The 19,773-nt window shown below is 46.3% G+C and overlaps 1 protein-coding gene across 2 annotated transcripts in view; it reads right to left on the bottom strand.

The window, feature by feature from the left end:
• Positions 1–19,773, bottom strand: part of TMPRSS2 (transmembrane serine protease 2) — a 341,947-nt gene that overhangs the window by 265,417 nt on the left and 56,757 nt on the right. The gene's annotated exons all lie outside the window — the stretch shown is intronic.

The raw sequence follows: 19,773 nt of genomic DNA, 5'->3' as shown, positions 1-19,773 counted from the left end.
TGGATCGATTAACCTTAGTGAGCACATTCAACACTAAATCGAACTACGTTCAGAAAGTGATAAAAAAGCATTGGAAAATTCTGAACAGCGGTAAAGACAAAATTCCTTTCCCACTTTTCGCTTTCAAACGCTCAGCCAATCTGAGGGATCGTTTGGTACACACTCGACCTAAAGTTACACCCAGGAGAGAGGTAGGCACGTTATGGGATCTCCCTCCGGTGGTAGGGCACCATCCGTGTGGAGGCTGCTCTATTTGCCCTCTAACTACTAAAATCACTAGTGTGGACATTGGTACAGATAGGCCATGGGAACTGCGGCAGTTTACTAACTGCAACAGTACCAACTTGATCTACCTCATCACTTGCACGTGCAATGAACGATATGTGGGCATGACCACGAGAAAGGTGCGTGTGAGGATGCAGGAACATAAAAGCACTTTTCGCTGCAAGAAAGATATCTCTAAACTCACTAAGCACTTTATCACACGCAATCATGCCGAAACAGACTTCAAATGGCATGTTTTGGAGAAACCATACATTCCACCACATGTGAGTGACGTGTCTAGGTATCTTTTCATTCGTGAACAAAAGTGGGTTTTCAAATTGGGGACAGACAGACAAGGGTTGAACGATGACATTCCGTGGTTCGCCTTATCCTGATTTCTCTGAAATACATGTGTGAGTATAGGGTCATGCGTGAGATATACACTTGACAGAGCCTATTATGATTTGACCTTGTACATAACAGTATTCTCCCTATGATGTAAATACATGAGTTGTCTGGGGGCTATCTACCATCTTAAGCCCACCACCTAATGGTTGGTTAAATTGAACCTTGCTTTTGTTCTGGAGCACGCAAATCTGTAATATCTATCCCCGTTATGCCCTTAGGGCAGGGTGTTTGGGAGACACCCCCTGCGCCTCCTGGCAGATATTAATGGGAGCCTTGTCACCCGGCAAGCTGGGTATTGCTAACTAACTTTATAAAACAGTATTGGGGTCCGGTAACTGACCAATATTCCCCGTCCGGTCCCGGTATGAATCGACCTCATCTTAGGGTCTGCATTCAGTCTTGGGCACTGGTTGAGTAATCCTTCCTCGTGGGTATGTTGTTTCTATCTCGACATAACTACCGTTGGACGCAGGCTTGCGTCATCGGTTGGACATTGCTCTTGGCTAGTAAACACGGCGAAGATGACAATGCGGAAGTCTTAATTAAAAAACTACAACCACGGGTGACGTGACGTCATTCTGTAGTTCTATACCGGCAAATCTCGCGAGAGTACGAGCGCGAGGCCGGGAATGAGTGTTTGACAGTATACTGACAAGGACTGGATGAGTATCAAGTCCTGACATTAGCGGTGGGCATTACTGCTAATGAAAGCGTCAGAGGAGTCACCCTGGCAGATGTGGACAGCGATCCCTGTGGAGGTGGCGACCGGGCCAGCCCCTCCCCCACAGGTATCGATTGGCTGTGTGTCGTTCACTAGAACAGTGAAGTAGTCAGAGGTTAGTAGTGACTGTGCCTCCCCCTGACTCAGTCACGGCCTGAGACAACGACGGACAGGTAGGATTACAGGTCTACCTGGTTTACTAGCCTGACACTAAGTTTTTCTTCATTGTGCCAGCTATATGCTGGATTTAAGTAGTTTTGAACACCACTGTTTGTTTAGCCTGTAGTTGACAGTGAAGTGGAGAGAGGGTGTTTTGTGAATCTCTTGATGGTTGTTAATTAGCTCCATATACAGAAGACCTTGGATTACGTAGAAACATACATCGCCAGAGTAGATTAATGTCTGACCTTCTGGTCTTTGTAATTTACGCAGTCGGTTTCTGTTATTGTAGAGCGGGGTCTCACATATCCTGAGCCAGGTCCAGGAAGAGGTGAGGTCCACTCCCCGGACACTCTGGGTGAGTAAGCAAGCTGATTTATTCTTGTGAAACAATTTATTATGTTTTCTACAGACCAGTGTAGCTGATTGTGAACTTCCTGTACGTTTGTCCTCTTTACACAGTACATATTCAACCAGGTGCCGAAGAGAGGAGTTGACACAGTCGAAGGAACATTATATCCTTTACTGGTTTTCACTTGTGTGTTTTTTTCTATATTTTTTCACACTTTAATCACATTTAAGCAGTAGTATAATTATAGAACAGAGACCCTGACGAAAGCCTGAGGAGTTAACCTTTAGTGGCTGAAACATGTTGGTCTCCTCGCAGCTATTTGTGTGGACTGCGATGACGATACTATACTGTTCTTGTTTTTATTAGGGAAGGGGCCAACAATTATTAAAAGTATCCTTGGTTGAGTTCCCTATCCTTTTTTAGACCACCACTCTTTTTAGTTTACACTGCACTTCCCATCATATCAACACCATGTGGTAGTACCGAGTGATTGTGGGTCGCTACCCCGTATCTGGTTATCTGGGTATGCCGGTCTCAATGATCTAGAGACACAATACCCGATAAGGACTACCAAATGATAATATTGATCATTACAAGACCGTTGATGGGAATCCTAAACCAGGGGTGACTTACGTTACTGGTTCTTCACATCTTGTGATCTGGTTTGTTAGTGTTATTGTCATCATACCCTTGTACCATTGATAAGGTTACTACGAGCTGAGGATTACTGTTGAATCCCTAATGAGACCCCTAAGTTTTTAGTTGTTTGTTGATTCCTATGGGGGATAATACTTAGGCTTGGTCTATAAACATCCCTCTAGCCCTGCAAGAGAGTGTGTTTTTCCGCATTATGGGAGGCAGCAGTCAAGCATCACTCGCCCACAGACCTGGTGCATTGTGGGAGGCAGCAGTCAAGCATCACTGACCCACAGAGCCGGTGCATTGTCGGAGGCAGCAGTCAAGCATCACTCGCCCACAGACCTGGTGCATTGTGGGAGACAGCAGTCAAGCATCACTCACCCACAGAGCGGGTGCATTGTGGGAGGCAGCAGTCAAGCATCACTCGCCCACAGACCTGGTGCATTGTGGGAGGCAGCAGTCAAGCATCACTCACCCACAGAGCGGGTGCATTGCGGGAGGCAGCAGTCAAGCATCACTCGCCCACAGACTTGGTGCATTGTGGGAGGCGGCACTCAAGCATCACTCACCCACAGAGCGGGTGCATTGCGGGAGGCAGCAACAGTGCAAGCATCACCCACCCACCCACCCACCCACGGAGCAGTTGCATCATGGATAGCAGCAGTCCAAGCATCACTCACCCATGGAGCAGGTGCATTGTGGGAGGCAGCAGTCCAAGCATCACACACCCGCAGGGCCATTGCAGCATGGGAGGCAGCAGTGCAAACTTTACTCACCCATAGAACTATTAATGCTACGTGCGAGACGGTAGTCCAAGCATCACTCACCCACAGAGCAGGTGCAGTCTCAGAGGCAGCAACAGCGCAAGCATTACTTTCCCATACAACATGTGCAGCATGGAAGGCAGCAGCACTGCACACTTCACTCACCCATAGAATAGGTGCAGCTGCAGGGTAGGAGGCAGCAGTGCAAGCATCACTCACCCATAAAGCAGGTGCAGCATGTAAGGCAGCAGTGCAAACTTCACTCATTTATAGAGCAGGTGAAACATGGGTGGCAGCAGTCCAAGCATCACACACCCGCAGGGCCAGTGCAGCATGGGAGGCAGCAGTGCAAACTTTACTCACCCATAGAACTATTAATGCTACGTGTGAGACGGTAGTCCAAACTTCACTCACCCACGGAGCAGGTGCAGTCTCAGAGGAAGCAACTGCGCAAGCATTATTCACCCATACAACATGTGCAGCATGGAAGGCAGCAGCACTACAGACTTCACTCACCCATAGATTAGGTGGAGCTGCAGGGTAGGAGGCAGCAGTGCAAGTATCACTCCTCCATAAAGCAGGTGCAGCATGTAAGGCAGCAGTGCAAACTTCACTGATTTATAGAGCAGGTGAAACAGGCAGCAGTCCAAACATCACTCACCCACAGAGCAGGTGCACTGTGGGAGGCAGCAACAGCGCAAGCATCACTTACCCATAGAGGAGGTACAGCGTGGACAGGAGCAGTGTAGGTTTACATCAGATGTAAAGAAGGTCCCCTATCAAAAGCAGCAATGGAGTGCACCCTCATACGCCAGTGTAAATTTCCCTCAGACGCGATCAATGCATAGGTATTAGAAATTTGGTATCTGGTTGGTAGAGGTATGCACCCTGTCCAATTAGGAACCACAATCCTAGTCAGGGTAAGTCAGATACACACCCTAAACTAATCTGTGCTCACCCTTGGTAGATTGGCACAGAGCAGTCAGGCTTAATTTAAGAGGCAATCTGTAAAGTATTTGTGCAACACTTAAAACAGTGAAAACACCACACAATAAAATGTACACCAGGTTAGAAACATAGAGCTTAAGTTGTTGAACAAAACAAAGCCAAATCAGCAAAATTCCAATGCGTAGAACCGGAGTTATGATTTGTTTAAAGAAGAAACTGAAATGTAGTGCTTAAAAGCATAAAGTGCCAACTGAGGCTATCTCGTCACGCTAGACCCGGTCAAATCCAAACATTTAGGATGACCGCGATAGAGCAAGGGTCGAATACAGGGACCAACCTTGTCCTGCTGAAAAGTACCTTGTTGCATCGTCAACGACGAGCCGATGAGTGGAGCAGAGGAGGTGATGCATTGGCGTTGATTCCTTCGGATGAAGGTGATGTGTCTGTTCAGAGGCCGCACCAGTCAAAGATGTGTCATGGATGAACTCAAAGATGGAGGCAATGTGTTGTTGTCGAGCTGCGCAGGTCGAGGATGCCTCGGGAACTAGAGGTAAGGTGCCGTGCAGTCAGTGATGCAATGCCTTACGTCCTTTCAGCAGCGGCAGAGTGTCAGCATTGAAGGTGATGTGTCGGATAAAGGCTGCGCAACAACAACAATGTGTGGGTTTTCTGAAGTTGCAGCACCTTAGACCCACTTCCAAGGGACCATGACTGGATTGGTACCACGTGGCAGGGCGAGACTCTCAGATGGCAGAGTCCAGGTGCTGGTGATGAGTGGAAAGAAGCCTTTGATATCCCTGAGACTTTCAATAGGAGGCAAGCAGACAAACCCTTTGAGTCACTTTGGTTCTGGGTTGGAGAGAAGTAGGTTCACTCCTTCTCACTCCCAGGCAAGAGGGCAGCAGGCAGCAAGTCAGTACAGCAGAGTAGCAGTCCAACAGAGCGGCAACCCTCCTAGCAGCACAACAGTTCTTCTTTCTGGTTGAGTATCCACAGGTCCAGATGTGCAATGGGCTGGTGGTGTCAGAGGGCCAGTACTTATACCAAGTTGTGCCTTCGAAATGAGGGAGACTTCAAAGAGATGCTTTTGAAGTGCACAGAGTCTTGGCCATTCCTGCCCTGGCTCTAGGCTCACTACAGGGGGGTATGCAGCTCTTTGTGCATGGAAAGCACACAGCCTTATCAGGTGTGATGCAGTTCTCAGCTTCCCCCCATCAAGCCACCTAAGCTCTCATTGTGTGGGGGTGCCTAAAGAGATTGCACAAAGCCCAACTGTCACCCACCCACGATGTGTATTCAGATACAGGCAGAAGGCACCAAAGGACTAAAGTAAACAAATGGCAACTTTCTAAAAGGGCCATTTGCAGAATAACAATTTAAAATTTAACTTCACCATAAGTTGTGATTTTAAATTGTGATTCCAGAGACAACAAACTGGGGGGTTCCATCTCTTCCCAATTGGAAATTACTCTTATATGATGTAATAAGGTAATTACAATGTTTACCTATAGGAGAGACATTCCTTGCAGTAGTGAAAAACGTATTTAAGAGTCTTTTCTCTACCAGGACATGTAAACTTTAAAAGTTAATGTCCTACTTTTTAAATACACTGAACCCTGTCATTGGGCTGTCCATGGCCTACCGTACAGGTGCCTTATATGTATTAAAAAGGAGGGTTTGGGCCTGGCAAGATGGTTAACTTGCCAGGTCGACATGGCAGTATAAAACTGCACACACAAGCTCTGCAACGGCAGGCCTGAGACATGTTTAAAGAATTACTGAGGTGGGTGGCACAATCAGTGCTGTAGGCCCACTGGTAGCATTTAATATACAAGCCCTGGCTACATGTAGTGCACTTTACTAGGGAAGTATAAGGAAATTAAATATGCCAGTTATGGATAAGCCAATGTTACCATGTTTAAATCAGAGAGCACATGCACTTTAGTACTGGTTAACAGTGGTAAAGTGTCCTAATGCCAACAAAAATGAATTAAACGAAAATGAGAGGAGGGAAACAAACCGTTTGCGGGTGACGCTGCAGAAAGGGCCATTTCCAACAATTTACAATAGCAGTGCAAACCTGTCTCATGTAGTAAAGGGACTTCACAGGCAGCAATACAAGGACTCTTCACATATAGACCAGGTAGTGAGACACTACAGCAGTGCAAGCGTACCACACACAACATACATATATTGCCTTAGTACAAGTATACCTCATTCACTAGCTGGGCAGCATGAGCAACAGCAGTGCAAACATCCTTAAACACAGAACAGATTAAGGATGGGTCCCTGCAAAGTCAGCTTCCCTTACACAGAGATCAGGCATACCTTGAGCAGCACCAGGGAGAGTCTACCTCACACACAACTGGTACAGCACAGACAGCAGTAGATGAAGAATTGAAATTGAAATTAAAATATTTATAAACCGCACATCTACCAGGCGGTTCCTTGCCGCTGAGGATGCAACCATAGAACAGTGGGAGGAACGGACTGCTAGTGTGGGAAGGCTTGGGCAAAGAGGAATGTTTTCAGCGCTTTTCGGAACTCCAGGTAATGGGGGGAGGACCTGAGGGATAGAGGGAGGGTGTTCCAGAAAGCGGGCGCTAGCATGAAAAATTTGACGCCTCCTGACTTCTTCTTAAAACGAGGGACAACCAATAAAGATTGCGAAGAAGAGCGTAAGTCTGTACTAGGAAGGTAAGCCTTGACTTCAGAGGAAATAAAGCCGGGGGCTGTCCCGGCCCGGGCCTGAAAAGTAATACAACCCATTTTGAACAAGGCACGTTCCCGAATGGGCAACCAATGCAACGCTTTGAGCAGCGAGGTGACGTGATGCGACTTGGACCAGTTGAAGTCTCCGAAGAATGTATGCGGGGACACCGGTATACAGAGCATTGCCGTAGTCTAAGCGGGAGATGACCATCGCAGACAGGATACGTTTGCGTGCAGAGAAAGAAAAAAGCGTGACACCTTTCGAATAGTGCGGAGAGTGAGGAAACACAAGGAAACAACTGAGCTAGTCTGAGAGTGCAAGGTGAGGTGGGCATTTAGTTTTATCCCTGGAGTTTTAACCGAAAAGGAAGGAATAGGAGGAGAACCCAGGGATGGAGGCCAAAACAAAGAATTCCAGGGACTGGAGGAACCACCTGTCAAGACCAACTCGGTTTGGTCAGGATTGAGTTTCAGATGGTTGTGGTTCATCCAGTCCCTGATGAACAGCATAACAGAGTGAAAATTATGAATAGAGTCTGGTGAGGAGGATAAATTAAAGATAAGCTGGAGGTCATCAACATAGTTGTAAATCGTGACTTCCATTCGCTGAAGTGCCAAAATAAGAGGGGAAATGTACAAATTAAACAACAGAGGGGACAGAGAAGATCCTTGCGGAACTCCGCACTGAACCTTAGAAGAAGGTGCAGAGAAGTTAGCCAGATGGACAGCCTGAGTGCGGTCCCTCAGGAAAGAGGCCAGCCGCCCCGACACGGGAGAGAAGGATGGAATGATCCACCATGTCGAAGGCGGCGGACAAATCAAGAAGAACCAGCACCTGGGGTTGGTTGGTGTCCATGCCGTCTCTGAGGTTGTCCATAACAGAGAGGACTACCGACTCAGTAGAGTGAGCCGGGCGAAAACCGGCCTGGCGGGAGGCCAGACAGCCATTCCCCTCCACGAAGGCGCTAAGTGTTCTGGTAACATGACGTTCCAACAATTTGCCTAGGAAAGGGAGAAGAGAAATGGGGCGATAGTTTGCAAGTGAGGATGGGTCTGCACCGGGCTTTTTTAGAATGGGGATAATAGTCGCAGATTTGTGAAATTGAGGGACTATGCCTTGGCCGAGGGAATTATTGAGGAAAGTGAGAGGGGGGGAAGGACAAGCCAGATAGATTTGTTTTAAAATGTGTGCAGGGCAGATGTCAGATGGAGAGCCTGACTTGACCATTGAGAGAAGGGACAGGATTGTTTCTTTAGTCAAAGGGGGGAAGTGGTGGAGATACGACCGGGGAGGTGAAGGTTGTGGGTCTGAAAAAGAGGGAGAGGGAGAAGGAATGTTGGATTTGATAGCTTTGATTTTCTCCAGGAAATAGCTGTTAAGCGAATCACAAAGGGACTGAGAGGGGGAGGGTTTAAGGGTAACTCTGTCCGAGAAGGCCAAGTCCTGCACAATGGAGAAGATTTCTCTCGGTTGATTTTCAGCGAGCAAGATTTTGGAGGAGAAATACTCGGTCTTGGCAGAGAGAATAGACTTCTTATATGGGTTCAGGAGTCTGGTATATTGAGTTTTGAGAGTGGGACAATAGGCGCGCCTCCAAGCTCGCGCTGCTTGCCGAAGGGCCAGCTTTTTCTCCTTAAGCTCAGCGTTAAACCACCTATTGGCGTCATAGTCGCGCCTGGCAGTAACTCGCCTGAGTGGGGCCACCTGATCACAGCCTCTGGCGAGCCATTTGTTTAAAGAGTCCGCTTGAGAGTGAGAGGGGAGGTCTTGAAGGTTGGGGCTAGAGGCAGAAAGGGAGGAACAGAGAGATGTCATGTCAACATGGTTCCAATTTCGGGCCCAGGTGTTCCTGGGGAGAGGAGGTTTCTTAACCAGACTGGGGTGCAAAGAAAAAGAAATTAAGAAATGGTCAGACCAGACACATGGGGAGACCACAGGGGAAAGAACGGGACAATTAAGCGACCAAACCTGGTTCAAAATGTGGCCATGGATATGAGTAGGGATGTGAATATGGGGCAAAAAATTAAAAGAACGAAGAGAATCGGAGAACGCTTTAGATAAGAGGTCCTCAGCAGGGTCGGTGGGCTAGAAACTAAAATCACCAAGCACCAGGATGGAAGCATTATTCACTGCCAGAGTAGCCAGCAGGTCCTGGATAATGCGGGATAGGTTGTGGGGGACGATACATAAGCAGACAGGTGAGAGGTGTAGAAAAGGAGGCAGAACGAACGACTAGATAGTCGACCGTTGCAATGGAAGGGGCTGATAATAGCTGAAAATGAAGACCAGCGCGGACAATGAGGGCAACGCTGCCGCCAGCCTTACTGACCGGTCGGTCGGCGCGGAGAGCGTAGTAAGAAGAGGGGAGGGTGGCTAGAAGAGTTGGAAGGGAATCCGGACAGAACCAAGTCTCTGTGAGAAACAAAAGGTCAGGTTTATGCGTGTCGAGCAGAACAAAAAGTTTGTGGTAATGCTTGACCGCTGATCTAGTGTTCAAAAGGAAAACAGAGATTGCAGGGGTCGTAGAGAGTGAAGGGGACGGCTGTGGTGGAATAGAGGGAGAAGGGACCGGGGCCAAGATGTGGGGAATCGGGGAAGTCGGCATAAGACCGAGTTTGGAAATATTGACAATGATAGAATCTGCCAGGGTCCACGGACCCTGCAGAGAGCGGAGCTGGGCTGACGAAAAAGGTAAAGATTGGGCAGAGTGAGATGCCCCTAGCCCCGGACGGCCGCAGACAGGCGCAGACGGGCTTGCCTTGGGCGCGCCGCCGGCGTGCCCGCTGCGCGTTCGCATGGGGCGTCCCTTTTGTAGGAATGGGAAAGCGATGGCTGCTGCACTCACCCGCGACCCACCACTGCCCCACCAAAGATGGCGCCCGCAACCCCGTCAGCCCTCCGGAACAAGCGGCACTCAGCCGTGCCGGACCGGGGCTAGGTGAGCGGGAAAGGCAGAAGACAAGCAGCGGTGGAAGGTAAGGGACAAAACACAAAGAAATTTTAAAATTTGATAGCTAAAAATGAGAGGCGAGCCCATGCACGACCGGCGTCCGCGAACCCACTGCCACTGGGTCTAGGCGTCCGCTGCGGGTGCGCATGGGGCGTCCCTTTTGTAGGAATGGAAGCGCGATGGCTGCTGCGCTCACCCGCGACCCACCACTGCCCCACCAAAGATGGCACCCGCAACCCCGTCAGCCCTCCGGAACAAGCGGCACTCAGCCGTGCCGGACCGGGGCTAGGGGAGCGGGAAAGGCAGGAGACAAGCAGCGGTGGAAGGTAAGGGACAAAACACAAAGTAATTTTAAAATTTGACAGCTAAAAATGAGAGGCGAGCCCATGCACGACCAGCGTCCGTGAACCCACTGCCACTGGGTCTAGGCGTCCGCTGCGCGTGCGCATGGGGCGTCCCTTTTGAAGGAATGGGAGCGCGATGGCTGCTGCGCTCACCCGCGACCCACTACTGCCCCACCAAAGATGGCGCCCGCAACCCCGTCAGCCCTCCGGAACAAGCGGCACTCAGCCGTGCCGGACCGGGGCTAGGAGAGCGGGAAAGGCAGGAGACAAGCAGCGGTGGAAGGTAAGGGACAAAACACAAAGTAATTTTAAAATTTGACAGCTAAAAATGAGAGGTGAGCCCATGCACGACCAGCGTCCGCGATCCCACTGCCACTGGGTTTAGGCGTCCTAAGAATCCCAGTAATCAAACTGGTTCAGCACGAGCATCTTCAGTGTAAGCATCGCTTGCACACAGACCCGGTACAACATCATCAGCAGTATAAATCCCCCTCACAGTGGGGTAATATAGGCCACCGATGCTCCTGCAGTGCAAGGGGGCCCTTTCCAGGGCCCGCCTCAGCACAGTGCACTGGCCTGAGCGCTCTTAGCTGAGTCCAGCGTGGGGCTCCACCGTGTAGTCTGCAGGGGGGGCCCTCAAGTTTTGTTACGCTAGTGCCCCTTCATACACAGAATATGAGAGGCAGGTTTCGGGGTATAGAGCCATAATATCAATGTTTAAATATCGATATGCCATAATATTGATGTTTAAATATCAATGTGAAACAATTTCGACCTGCAAGAATATCGTTGACCAGAATATCGACATGCAGGTAAGATATATTGTTTTTTTTACTATCGAAGTTAGTAATATCGTTGTTAATAATATAGAAATGTATTTTAGTGTTCTGGATTTTAGTATATGTGTTAAAAGTTTAGTTTATTTTTGTAATGTATGTTTGAAATTTTTAGAAGTCGTTAATTTTATGTTAAGTCATTTTTGTGTATTTAAGTTCCGTAGCGGGTTATGGATTTATAAGGGAATAGGGTGGGAAGTCATTTAATCATAATATATTTTTAGCACATTTTTAGAATGTATTAATTTTTAAAGAAATTAAATATTGCATTTTTGTTTCGTAGCGGGTTGTGGGTTTATAGGGGAATAGGGTGGTAGGTAATTTAATTAAAATGAATGAATTCATAATATTAATTAATTCATATGTGTGTATTTAATAATTTATATTGTTAATTGTGTTAATTAATGTGTTAGTTTTTAATTGGTTATTAATTATTAATAACTAATTGGTAAATATGTTAATTGTGTCATTTTTTAGGAGAGGGTTGGAGAGGGTTGTGGGTTTATAGGGGAGTAGGGTGTGAAGTAATTTAATTATAATTAATTAATTAACAATTGTATTGTGTAATACTTATGTATTTAATATGTTATGTTAATTGTGGTAAATATTGTGTTATTAATTAGGTAATAATTGGATATTAATTATTAATAATTAATTGGGACATATTTTAACTGTTATTTTTAAGAGCGGGTTGTGGTTTTATAGGGGAGTAAGGTGGGAAGTAATTTAATTATAATTATTAATTTGTATTAATGAATATTGTCTGTTTAATATGTAATATTGTTACTTGTGTTACATAATTTATTAATTATTAATTGGTTATTAATTATTAATGGTTACATTGGTAAATATGTACATTGTGTCAATATTTTATGAGTGAGTTGTGTATTTAGATGGGAGTAGTGTGGCAAGTAATTAAAACTTAATATAATTTTTTATTTTTTCAGATAATATTTATTTATTGTTATGTTAGAATTTTTTTATGTTATTGTTTATTGTTATTAGTTAATTAATTGTTAAGCAATTCTGTTAATTGTGTCATGTTTTACAAGAATGGTGGTGTTATTTATAGGGGTATTTGGTGAGAGGTAAATTATTTTTTATTATTTAAGTAATTTTTAATTAATGTTTATTATTTTGCTGGAAAGGGAATAGTAAATTATTTCCCTACGCTATCCAACACTTTCCCTACTGTTGCACTTGCTGGAGTGGAAATAATAATTTTATCTCCTCCGCTATCCAACAATTTCCCTACTATTGCACTCCGTGGAGTAGGAATAGTAAATTATTCTCCTCCGCTATCCAACACTTTCCCTACTGTTGCATTCACTGGAGTAGGAATAGTAAATGTTACCCCTCCACTATCCAGCACTTTTCCTACTGTTACACTTGTTGGAGTGGGAATATTAATTTATACCTTTCCGCTATCCAACACTTTCCCTACTGTTGCATTCACTGGAGTGGGAATAGTAAATTTTACCCACCCGCTATCCAGCACTTTCCCTACTATTGCATTAGCTGGAGTGGGAATAGTAATTTTTGCCCACCCGCTATCCAACACTTTCCCTACTGTTGCATTTGCTAGAGTGGGAATAGTAATTTGTACCCTCCCGCTATCCAACCCTTTCCCTACTTTTGCAATTACTGGAGTGAGAATAGTAATTTTAACCCCTCCACTATCCAACACTTTCCCTACTGTTACAATCCGTCGAGTGGGAATAGTAAACTATTCCACTTTCCTATTCAATACTTTCCCTACTGTTGCTCTCCTTGAAGTGGGAATAGTAATTTTATCCTCTACGCTATCTAACTTTTCCCTACTGTTATAGTTAATGTAGTGTAAAATATATTTTTTTACAAATAAATATTAATTTTAAAATTTTAATTTATTATATATATTATTTTTATATTTAGTTTTCAGGTTTATGTATATAGTTAGGATTTTTATTATGTTTCTAATATAGGAGGATCCACAATACCACAAAAAGGAGACCACCAGAAGAGGCAAGGCGCTTTGAAACGCCGGAGTGTGCTCTGTTCAGCACCATGGACATGGCACTTTTGGGCTAGGGAAGCCTCATGGCCATGGAAGTCTGCTCATTTTTCACTGCCCACTGCATTGGTTTCTCTACCTGAACTCAGAAACTAGGTATACTCTGCCATTTTCTGACATTTGTAGCTCAGACAAATTACCTTTGGAAACACCTAAGTGTTATACCTTACAAGAGACCTGAGTTTTGTCGTGCCGTGGAAATGGCACTAGTACCCTGGGGCACAGGGTGGGGACAGGGGACACCGGACACCACATCCGGTCAGGGGAGGGGACCAGGGGTCAGTAACGAGCAGGACCTCGGAGTGAGAGGTCGGGGGACACGATGCGCTGCAGTAATGTAATCGAGAAGTAAATAAAGAAGCTATTGAAAGACCCTACCGTTTCCTGTGTGTTCCTGGGGTCAGGGAACACGACATCTGGCGACGAAGGCGACGGCATCAATCTGCGTGCCCATCGACAGAAAGTGCGATTTTACACCAGGAGCCCAACATGGATTGCATCGTGCCCAGAAGAAGCATCGCATCGTGCCCAACAACGAAGCGCAGCGACGCGGGAGCCCATCCCGACTGCTGCGAGAGAAGACTGATTGTGCCGGTAAGCGCCGTGCATCAAAGCGCGAAGTTTAAAGATTTGGCACAAGCTCTCGCGAGAGTCTCGGCGGCCTTCTTGGAGTCAGGCGCGAGGGCCAATCAGGGAGCAGCAACAAGCGGGTGGCCATTTTAAAGTCAGGCAACATCAGAATTGGCCGCGAAGTCTCGCGAGACTCTCGGCGGCAATCTTGGAGTCAGGCGAGAGGGCCAATCAGCGAGCAGGAAGCCCGGGCGGCCATTTTAAGGTCAGGCAATAAAATAGTGAAAAAGTGCCGATTTATAAAGGAAAAAAGGAAAAAAGCACCGGCAAAGACAAGGGGAAGAAAATAAAAGGAAACAAAGTGGAAACAAAGGAATAAAAAGGAAAATAAAAGACATTACTGGGCAAACAAAGAAAACAAAAAAGAAGGAACAAAGAAGACATAAGAGAAGGAGGAATGAAGAAATGGCAGACCCGAAACAGAGTGCGCAATACAGAAGGCCACTACCATTCATTCTTTCTAAACCACAAACAGGAATCAGATGGGAAAAGTGGGTCAGACAATTTGAAAACTATGGGGAAGCTACTGATGTAGCAGAAGCAAAGAGGAGAGGAGAGGTCTATTTGTGAACCTAGTAGGAGATGAAGTGGAGGACCTACTGGTGACTCTGCCGAAAGAAGAGGTTGCCACCTATGACCAGCTACAGAAATGCCTAACGAATAAATTCGACCCCCAGAGAAATGTAGACTTCGAACGATATAGCTTCATGATCGCATTCCAACAAGCAGAAGAGTCTCTGGATGACTTCGCAACAAGGTTGCGGAAACTGGTAACTCATTGCGAATTTGACAAATTCGACAATGAACAGGCAATAAGGCTGCGCATCATCGAAGGTTGTCGTGACATCGAATTCCGCACAAGAATCCTAAAAGAACCGATCTCATTAGAAAACATTCTGGTGCTGGGAAGGGCTGAAGCCAGAGCGACAGCACATGCAAAAGAAATGGAACGAGGCAAAGGAAGAGGCACAGAACAGATTCAGCGAATGACGAACAACAACCGCTCAGGAGGCAGGAGAAAAGAAAAGAGTGAACAGACGGCAAGGAAACAGCCGGAAGGAACCTGCTATAGGTGCGGACTGGAGTTCCCACACAGAGGCCCGTGCCTGGCTTTTGGCCAGACCTGCAGAAAGTGTAATGGAAGAGACCACTATGCCAGTGTGTGCCAAGGGAGGCAATTCAGAAACGACCGAGGAAGGCCAGGAAGAGCACGAATGCCAACAAACAGCTCATCAGTAGAGTCGGAAGAGGAGGAAGTAGAAGAAAAAACGGAACGACTGTATCTCATGACCGCAGAGTCAGAAACAGAAGAGGAAGATGATGAAAGAATATGCCTGATAGACAAAAAGAAAATAAAGAAAACAGAGTTGGTGAACTTAAAGGTGGGGCCACATGAAGCAGAATTTGTCCTGGACAGCGGTGCAACATGCAACTTCATGTGTGTCTCTGAATATGACAAAATGGAAATAAAGCCGATTCTAAGACCATCTCGAGTCAAGAGTGTTCACGTGGGGAGCCAAAAGACCAGTGACAAACATGGGTAAATTCAAAGAAGAACTGACATACAAAGATCAAAGGACAACTGAAGAGATACATGTACTGAAAGGAGACATCCCGGCAACATGCCTGCTGAGCAATGTCACGGCTCAAGTAATGGGTCTCATGGCAATGACATACACCATGTCAGAAAAGAAAAATATTGTGAGAGAATACCCCAAGTTACTACGAGGACTAGGAAAGCTGAAGGACCGACAAATCACGCTGCACATTGACGAGACAGTAAGGCCAGTCGCACAGCACCACAGAAGAGTGCCAATACATCTGCAGCCACAGGTAGAAGAAGAGCTGGAAGCACTACTAAAGGAAGACATAATAGAACTTGCGGAAGGACCGACACCCTGGGTGTCGCCCATTGTGACCGTCCCAAGGAAAGACACATCAAAGATAAGAATATGTGTAGACATGAGGATACCGAACAAGGCCATTGAATGTGAACGACATCCTGGACCACACCTGGACGACATGATCAGCTGTCTTACAGGCACAAGGCGTTTTTCCAAACTGGACCTATGTGAAGGATACCACCAACTAGAACTGGATCCTCAGTCTCGATATATCACAACATTCTCCACTCACCTAGGTCTGTTCAGATACAAACGTCTGAGCTTTGGAATTTCATCGGCTGCAGAAATATTTCAAGAAACAATAAGACAGATAATAAGGCCAATAAAGAACAGCTTAAATTATAGCGATGACATTCTAGTATTTGGCAAGTCAGACGAAGAGCATGACAAAGCTCTAAGAGAAGTGTGCTCACACTGGAGCAGTCTGGTTTAACACTGAATGAAGATAAATGCGAGCTAGGGCGAAATGAACTGCTTTTCTTCGGCCACATCTTCTCCAGGAAAGGAATGCGGCCGGATCATAGCAAGGTGGAAACATTGGAAAAAGCAAAAAAAACAACGGATGTAGCGGAAGTAAGGTAATTTCTTGGTCTAGCAAGCTACTGCGCAAGGTATATCAAAGACTTTGCCACTGTAAGTGCACCACTAAGAGAGCTAACAAAACAAGGACAAAGCTTCCTGTGGACCGACGAATGCAGCAAAGCATTTGAAGACATAAGACAGGCCGTAACAGCGATGGATCATCTGGCCTATTTCGACCCAAGACTATGTACCGAGTTAACGGTCGACGCCAGCCCAGTGGGACTAGGAGCAATACTGGCTCAGCATCAACAAGGGAGGGACTCCCCAAGACAAATAGTGGCATACGGAAGCAAGAGCTTGTCGGAAGTTGAAAAAGGATACTCGCAACCAGAAAAAGAGAGTCTGGCAGTGGTGTGGGCCTGCGAACACTACCATATGTTCATCTACGGAAACCATTTACAATCATAACAGACCACCAGGCACTGACAACAATTTATTGAAACCCGAACGCAAAAATACCGCCCAGGATAGAGAGATGGGGAATCAGGCTAATGGACTACAACTTCAAGATTATTCACGAGCCAGGAAAAGAGCACAACCCGGCTGACTATGTGTCGCGGCAGCCTCTGCCACAAGCATCACAAGCAGCAACGATGGCAGAAGAATACCTCAACTTTGCACTGAAACTCAGTACACCAACAACAATTACATTGGAAGAACTGGAGGACGAGACAAAAAGAGATCGCACCATGCAGGAATCAATGAAGATCACCAAACAGCAAAGATGGAGACACGTGAACAGCAACAGCTATGTGGAAAAAGGGGTAGAAAAAGAAGAACTGTTAGCTTTCAAAAGGATAAGTGAAGAACTATCGGAGTGCGGGAATGGAATAATAATGAGAGGCACACGGATAGTGATGCCCAAGACACTGAGAAAAAGGACTGTGGAGCTGGCACATGAGTCACACAGAGGAATGGTAGCAACAAAAAAAATGTTGTTGGAAAAAGTGTGGTTTCCGGGACTAGACAATATGGTGGAAGAAATGGTGATGAGCTGCTACATTTGTCAAATAACAGGACCGTCATCAAAGCCAGAACCACTGCAAATGTCCCCACTACCGAAGGCGGTGTGGACAGAGCTGGCAGCAGACTTCTATGGGCCCTTGGAAACAGGAAGTTACCTGTTGGTGATCATAGATGAATATTCAAGATTCCCAATAGTGAGACCAGTAGCATCAACGTCAGCAAATGCGACACTGCCTGTGCTAGATGATGTATTCGCAGCATGGGGCTCGCCCCAGACACTAAAAACAGACAATGGCCCGCCATTCTCCGGCGAGGAATTCAAGAGATTCATGGCGTACCTGGGAATAAATCACAGAAGAATAATGCCGCTGTGGCCACAGGCAAACGGCATGGCAGAACGATTCATGGGAACAATCAAGAAGGCGATACAGAGAGCAAAACTGACACAAATATCGACGGGGCAGGCCCTATGTCAGGTGCTAAGAGACTATCGCAACACCCCCCACAGCTCCACGGGGAAATGCCCTGCAGAACTGGTACTAGGGCGCTCATGCAGAACGAGACTGCCACAAATAAAAGAGGTGGAGCAGACAGAACAAAGGGACATCGCGACAAGAGACAAGGAACAGAAAGTGAAAATGAAGGCGTATGCTGACCAGAGAAGACACGCGACAAGCACAACAATCAAAGAAGGAGACACCGTGCTAGTGAAACAGAGACGAGTAAAAAAAATCGGACAGCGCCTACGCAAAGGAACCTTTGAAGGTGACTGAAGTCAAGGGGCCTATGATCACGGCATTAGCCGGCAGATATCACATCACGCGGAACAGCTCCCACTTCAGAGAACTAAAAACAAAGGAAGAGGAGACACCAAAGCAAGAACAGAATGAAGACACAGCACAAACGGAATCACTAATTGACGTCAGAGAACAACGCCCAAGAAGAGAGTGCAAGAAGACAAAAAGACTGATTGAGGAGATGTAAAGGGACACAAGAGGTGGACAAGTACATGTCTGAGGGATAGAGATCTCTCTCTCTCTCTCTCTCTCTTTTTTCTTTTGTTCACAACAAAGGGGGAGATGTCGTGCCGTGGAAATGGCACTAGGACCCTGGGGCACAGGGTGGGGACAGGGGACACCGGACACCACATCCGGTCAGGGGAGGGGACCAGGGGTCAGTAACAAGCAGGACCTCAGAGTGAGAGGTCGGGGTACTCGAAGCGCTGCAGTAATGTAATCAAGAAGTAAATAAAGAAGCTATTGAAAGACCCTACCGTTTCCTGTGTGTTCCTGGGGTCAGGGAACACGACAAGTTTACTATTCCCGAACCAGAAGGGTCATCAAGAGTGAAAATATACAAGGAGAGAGAGAGGAGAGCCCAGACTCGAATTCTGGTTCCAGCCAAAACAGTAAAATGGTCTTTGTTGATCTACTGAGAACACACTCTCACAAGACACAGAGACAATTTTGAGAGTTCTGCTTGAAGTGTTGCTCGTTGTAGTGGTATCATGCAGCAGTAAAACATTGATTATTGTTAACCACAATATTGAGAGATGCGCAACATGCGCGCTAACATTTCAGGAGTGGACAACTATACACTGACATGCCCTTCCCATGCATATCAAAGCCTAGCCCAATCTTTAGGCTATTAGGAAATCCTTGTAGACATGGCTCTTCTCCTCCTGTTAATTATCATTTACGGGATCTCATTGCTTTCCTGCTATCTCAGCTAGTGCCAAGACGCCTTTTTTGGTATTCGAGCGCTTTAGAAGAACACCTAACATATCTTTCTGTATCAGATGGGAGTAACCGAAGATGCAGCCAGCGCCTGAGGTGTAATACACACAAGGACGAGCTGTCTTTTTTCCCTTCCTTTCTCATCCATTTATTTGATATTCGGTCTGTTTGGTTAAACTTTAAATGACTCCATTGTTTTATTTTTGCAATCGATGTAACACTCTGAGGACAAGAACTTACGAAACAGCAGGAACAAGAGGTGGGTCAAGATAAGGGCACAAGCATGATAACAACAGATGTGCAGATATGAAAGCGTCTTTGGTGCTATACATACAATGTCACAGGAATTTTCCTTCATGCCTGCCGAGGGGCACAAGGCCATCTAAAATCCAAAAACCTAATCTGAACCTGGAGTTCATATTTTTCAATTCTACTTTACCTCATTGTTCGCATTAATGCTTAGCACAGATTTTGCTACGTAGAGAACCATAATACCACATGTCAAGTATAACTCCATGTAATTTCCTTAAAAATACTTAAAGTACCTAACCCACGCTCATGCTCTTTTAAGAACAATGTGTACTTTTAGGTCTTGCTTATGTTGGGCGACATTTTGTCTGCATTTTCCACCTATATTGTGTGTTTATCTGCCCCTATGCCTCTACGTGTTGCTCTGTCTCACCTTGTGCTTCTCTACTCCCCCCAGGTATCCGCGCTGCAATGTCTCGCTGTGAGCTTCTTTGCTCCCTAGCCCTCCCTCCCATCCCCCTTACCCCGTTGTCCGTGTTGCTCCATCACCTCTCT

Source organism: Lissotriton helveticus, chromosome 8, assembly GCF_964261635.1.
Source record: "Lissotriton helveticus chromosome 8, aLisHel1.1, whole genome shotgun sequence".
Classification (NCBI taxonomy): Eukaryota; Metazoa; Chordata; class Amphibia; order Caudata; family Salamandridae; genus Lissotriton; species Lissotriton helveticus.
Note: the sequence above shows the minus strand (reverse complement) of the source record. Positions and strands in the feature narration are given on the sequence as shown.